The sequence below is a fragment of the Protopterus annectens genome, chromosome 2.part1 (genome assembly GCF_019279795.1).
Source record: "Protopterus annectens isolate FY-2018-M chromosome 2.part1, PAN1.0, whole genome shotgun sequence".
Classification (NCBI taxonomy): Eukaryota; Metazoa; Chordata; order Ceratodontiformes; family Protopteridae; genus Protopterus; species Protopterus annectens.
The window spans coordinates 1,460,401,131-1,460,407,067 of NC_056729.1; positions in this window are offsets into that span (position 1 = coordinate 1,460,401,131).

Genomic DNA, 5,937 nt, shown 5'->3' on the forward strand with positions numbered 1-5,937 from the left:
CAGAAGAGGCTAACTGAACACATTCTTTCTATTGTCTTAACTTGAGGATTAATTACTAGTGTACATGTGAAATGTCTTTTGTTGTTGTGGTTTCCTGCGCAGGTGTTAACAATGTGGCCTGTTGGCCTGGGAACTCCAGACTGTCAAAATGATGCAATCTGGGAGGGCCCAGCAGAAAGGTTAGTGAGTTTAAAAACTATTGTTCAGGGAGAGACTGTAAGCATTTTGATCTTTATATCCAGCTCTCAACTGCCTTATGCTCTCTATGTAAGTAGTATCTTAGAATGTTTTCTTGTAGAAATAGCTAGGACTATAAACATTAGAAGTGTTTTTATATCAGAACATCCCTACTGTATTAAGTTTGTGTGCGCTCTGAATTCTTGGATGTCACTGGTGTAGTATTGTCTTGTGTTTTTAATTCATTATTAAATGTTTTTTAAACTTTTTACCTGTGGCTGGTTTGTGTAGAGATAAGTAAGCTCTAGAGTACATTGTATATTTTAGAGCTTATTGTACAAGGTCACTCTAGCCTTAGACTGATTAGTCACATTACCAATTGGATAATATTGCACAGTAATAATTGGACACCCTTTTAAGGGCCTCTGGGTAGCTGATGTGTATTAGCTGGTGGTGGCAGCAGTTGCTACCGTATAGTTTGGGTAAAGGGGCATAGCTGGAGAATCGGTCAGCCTTTCCCAGGAGTGTCTGAAGTTGTATAAATACATCACAAGTATCAGCTACCTGGGCAGGGACATGAAACACAGGTGGGACAGCGAGGGTACTGGAAGCTAGCTTGCCAGCTAGGCTGAAATCTGGACCCTTTAGTTGTGCCAGTGGGGAGTCTTATTGGGGACCTAGGGAGCAACCAGCCCCAAACTTGACTGTGATCTCTTTGTGCACTTAAGGGAAATTGTATTTACTGTGTGATTTGTTATCCTTTCCTCTTATGAGACCCCCCTCCCTGGTGTTGGTGGTTAGGATTGAGGCTCCTTGATTGCTGGGCCAGGGCATGGCTGTCACACAACCTATGAACCTACTCACTAGCAAGTCTTGCAAAAGAACAAGATGATCTAAATGTGCAAAATTGTGCAGTAGGTCTTCCTAATGAGAGAGTAAGTAGATAGTCATACACTACAAGTTTATGTACATGTCACTTGTTTACAGGGTATGTGAAAAAGTGCACATACAGTGTTTAGGATTAAATCTGGAGCTGCTATGTCTTATGTGAAATGCCTTCATCACAGAATCTTTTATGGTATCTTGCATCTCCTACCAAGTGCTTTGTTCTCTTTTTTTATTTTTTTATTTATTTTTTTTTATCTGTGGGCTTCAGTAATGCAGTTGCTTTATTAAATAACACTTGGTTTCCATAGTGTGGGCTGCGTCTGTGCGATGGTTTTATTTAGTTGTGAGAACGTTTGTTTTAGAGCAGGCTATTTTCAGGTCTCTCGTGCCAGTAGTAGTTTTCTGACTGGGTAGGTTTTCCTTAAATTCTGTTTTTCTGGGTTTAATTTTTTTTTCTTGTGTTTCCCCCACTTGGCTTTTTCATGCTGGTGTAGAATGGTGGTAGTTAAAACTGCCAGGGTGGTGAGGACTATAATCCCCATTGTTAGGGTGATGCACACTTGAATATTCTACAGTGCTTTGGTTAATGCATTCTGTGTGTAGAAAATCCTACTGCACATTAAACGTGGGAGCAGTAATGCTAACTACTGAATTTTTCTCTTGTGATTCTATGATTTTTCTTTAGTTCTCAGTTATCTTTGTATTGTACTGCTGGGTTTGGAAATATGTTTGACTTTGGTACTTTGTGGATATTTTTTTAAAGTAGTTTTTTTGTGCTTTTTTTTTTTTTTTTTTTTTTTTTTTACAGCTCCGTGTTGACAAATGGTGGGGTAACCGAAAAGAGCTGGCTACAGTCCGAACAATATGCAGTCATGTTCAGAATATGATAAAAGGTGTAACACTGGTATGTATACTGTTTATAGGGGTCTTCTTAGTCTTTAACTTTTGTAGGGACACTTCAAACATCATTCAGATGAGAGAGATGGGTTTCATTAGCGTAGGTCTTGAGTGTGTTTGGTGGAAGAGGTTTGTGTGGCATTTAAGGCATAACAGGCACTTGACTGAATTTCATGGAAGGAGCGTTAAACTACACTATTGTGTGGGAGTTGCAACCAAAAATATATGGCATGTAATTGAAGTTTTCAAATGTGAAAATGTTCGGGAACTTCAGTCCACTTTAACTACATAGGATGGAACTTTGAGTAATCCACTCCACAGCATACCTCAACTGTCCATTGTTTTGTCTCCGATTTTTGAGGTAAAAAAACAGAAATGTGTGTTTTGATAAATCACCAAGGGCAAGTCAATAAATAATGTACCTTTTGAGTTTGACTTCATATTTTCAGAAAATGCATGCTAACAAATCCTGTTCTAACAGCATTTTAAGAGCAATGTTTTAAAATTTGTCCCCTTTCTGCCCCCCCCCCCCCCCCCGCCACCCAAATAGTCTAGTCTGTTTTGTCCAGATTTCATGCACTAAAAAGGTTGAGGTCTGCTGCACAGAAAAAGCTGTGAAGGATAAATGCACTAGTTATGGGCAAGCAGTGCATTTCAAGTCTGTAAAAATCAATGAAGAGCATCTCATGGCATGTGCCAGGAAAAAGCTCTAATATACTTAATGAGTAAGATGTTTAGCTTCTCTCTATTTGGAAGGTGGAGGTGTAGATGTAGATCTTTTAAGGCGCACAATTGCAGCAGAACACCTGGAAAGGTTGACCTGTATGCTGCGTATTTCAGCCCATTTCACTAGAAATGCCTTGGTATAACATGGACCATGAACTTCATACTCTGCTGGATACGGTTCCTGTATTTATCTGCATACTTTGCAGCCCGGGGCAAGTCATCTTGAGGATTACAGTGCTCCCTTTAAAGGAAAACTCCACCTTAGAACTAAATGTTTTCATTGCATCTTTGTTTTTGAGCTATTTTAATGCCACAAATTCACTCAAAAGTGCTTCTTTTACAATTATAATGCGTTTAGCCCTAGGGCCTATACAAGCCTAGCCATAACAATTCCCTGGCTATTTCTTCCTTTACTTTCCTGGACCCCTGTCTAGCAGGACAACTGACATGATCCTCGGGGTGAATTTCCTTTCTCCCATCCAATCAAGGTTCCTTTTGAAGAAGGCCAAAGAGGTGCTCTACTTGACATGTATGGGCAGTGTATTCCAGAGTCTGGGGAGTCTCTGGGTCAGGAACATATCCCTCCAGCACGTTTTGTTTATTGTGATACTAGGTTTAGATCCCTGGAGTGTGTTGCTCTGAGGCATTGGGGATTTCTTTGTGTAGCTTGTCCAACAGCTCTGGGTTTGACATGGCCTTGTGTGTTAAGCAGAGGTTGCCTCTAAGTAGACTATATGCGATAGCTGGAGTTTAAGGTGGTCAATATAGGGCATTGAAATTATATTCTAGGACATTGCCAGTTGTCCATACCCCTGCTCTTGTTTGTGGCACCCTACACTACCGCAGTTGCTGGTAATTGAACCCAGGACTTTATACATGCAAAGCTTGCGCTCTACCAGTGAACTATGTCCCCTTACCATGCTTGCTGAGGAGTAGTAGTTTCTCTCAAAATGGCGGTTGATGGGGCCTGCCTTGGTAACGTGATCTTGTGTTCTTGCTTTCCTTCCTTTTTTCCAGAATACATTTCAAGTCCTGTTTATATGACTCATGCCAGACGTAAGGAAGTGGTGCCATTTTCTCATGCCATTAAAATATAATGGCAAGACTGAAGCACTGTCATCTAAACACACCTTCTGTAAAAGATCTGCTTCTTGGTTTACCTGACTGAGCCTCATTTATCTGTCTGACAGAGCTTGTTCTAAGCTATAAATAGTTAACTACTTGCAGCAAAAGAAAGCAGATAAACAGTTTTTTGTAAGAAGTCTTTTGTAGTCCTAACAAACTTGATAAACCCTGCCCCGTACTTTCATGCTGAGGTATGAAAACTCTCACTGCAGTAAATAATCCTTGCTGTACATTTACAAGTGACAGATAGTAGGACTCTAAACTTAGTCTGTCTGCTACTTCCCAATGCCTTCAGTGGGAAGATTTTTCTCTCAGGAATGATGCAGACTTAAATTGTACTTTACTAGTTCCTCAATTATTTCTTCATAGGTTCATAGGTAGGTACTAGGCTATCTGCTCGAAGGCATTTATAAGCCTAGCCAGAATGTGTTGGCTTTCGCTGCCCCCTTGGATTGGTTCCCTGTGCCTCTGTCCAGCAGAGCCATTGAAGTGTTCCCTGGGGTAAACTGTATCTGAAGTAGGGACTTCATTTGTCAGCAACCTGTGGGTCTTGGATCCGATATTGGATCCGAGCCGGCAGCTTGTTTCATAGCTAATGGATCAGAGCTCCTAGCTCCTCCCCTCACCCATAATCCCCTGCCAACCCTCCATGACCCCAGGTCTAGTTTGCCGTGCTTGTGGATGGCTGGATTTTTGAGCTGTTGGCGAGTATTGTCAGTTAAGTGTATTTTTCTTCCACGTTCTCCTATCATTAACTTTAAAAAGTGTGCAAGAGTCAGGTTCCCTGTATTTTATATTTTTAACAGTTTTTTCCCTCCCTTCGCTGGTCGTTAGTGTGTTTGTGTTTTGGGGCCTGTGTGTTTGTGTAGTACTTGTTTTTGTTTTTTTTCCTAAAGTATGGCTGAGGCCCCAAAAGCCATTTTTTCAAAATGTACCGAGTGTGGCCATAAGCTCTCCCCGGCTGATGGCCACACTCGGTGCGTTCGGTGCCTTGGGGTTGAACACCTGTCCTCAGGCTGTACCATTTGTGCAGCGTTCAAACCCAGGGCACTGAGAGCAGAGGTCGAAGCTGGTCCTGGCAGGACTTTTGCCCCCAGACTCTGCTCCGGCCCCCGCACCTCCCGTGGCACTACCACAGGCTGTGGTCATTGCCACTCCTGCCTCTCTTCCTCCGGCCGGGACTCAAAACTCCCGCTAAAGCGCCAGAGGACAGGGAGGCTAGGAGGGAGAAACTGAGGGAGAGAAGCACCACAAGCGGCGGGCCGAGGCCTCCACTTCGGCCCCACCAGCTAAGCGGGCTTCTCCCTCCACAGCTTCTAGGTCTCCTCCTCGGCTCCGATCTCCTTGTTTCTCCCCAGGACCCGAGGAGGCCCGATCTCCATCGAGGTAATCGAGGCAGCATTCCAGGTCTGCCTCTGTGGCCTCATCGAGATCAACTTTCAGTATGTCAGATGCAGACTTGGACCGGATGATGCGAAGGTTCATCCAGGCCCAGCTGCAGATGGGAATGCTCTTGCCCCCCCCCCCCCCGTTTGGGGGGGGGGGCTCGACACCCTTTTTTGCTCCAATTGCTCCTTCTCCGACCCGCTACCCAGGTTCAGAGCCGAGCAGGGTCTGAGCCGGGGGTGGGTCGGCGCCAACAGTACTTGGTACTTCGGATCTGACCCTGCCCTCGAGTCTGTTGGATCCGACCTCTTGGAGCAATGGGCCGAGCTTCGGATCAGAGGGATTCAGTGTGCCTTCGGCTCCGTCCAGGTCTGAGTGCACTGGTCCTTCGGATCCGATGGTCTCGGCGCCGGCTCCGATCCTTTCATCGGATCCGAGTGGGAGTCTCCTCTCTGAGCCCAGGGAGAGCGGTTCCCCCTCTGCCTTCGATGTAGTGGAGAGGGCTCTGTCGAGAGCATCCCAACCCCCGGCCCTTGTCTCGGCTGCACCCTGCCCTCTCTGCTGGGCCAGGCTTCCATCACCCGGCCACAGGGACAGCCTGCTTCGATGTCCCAGGTTGTTCCATTGGAACAGGATGTTGCTGGCGAGACCTCCTCTGACAGCCCCCCCCCCCCCCCGAGGAAGTGCCTCGCAAGCACAAGTGCAAGAGGAGGCACGTGGACTCCCCTGAGTCCTTAA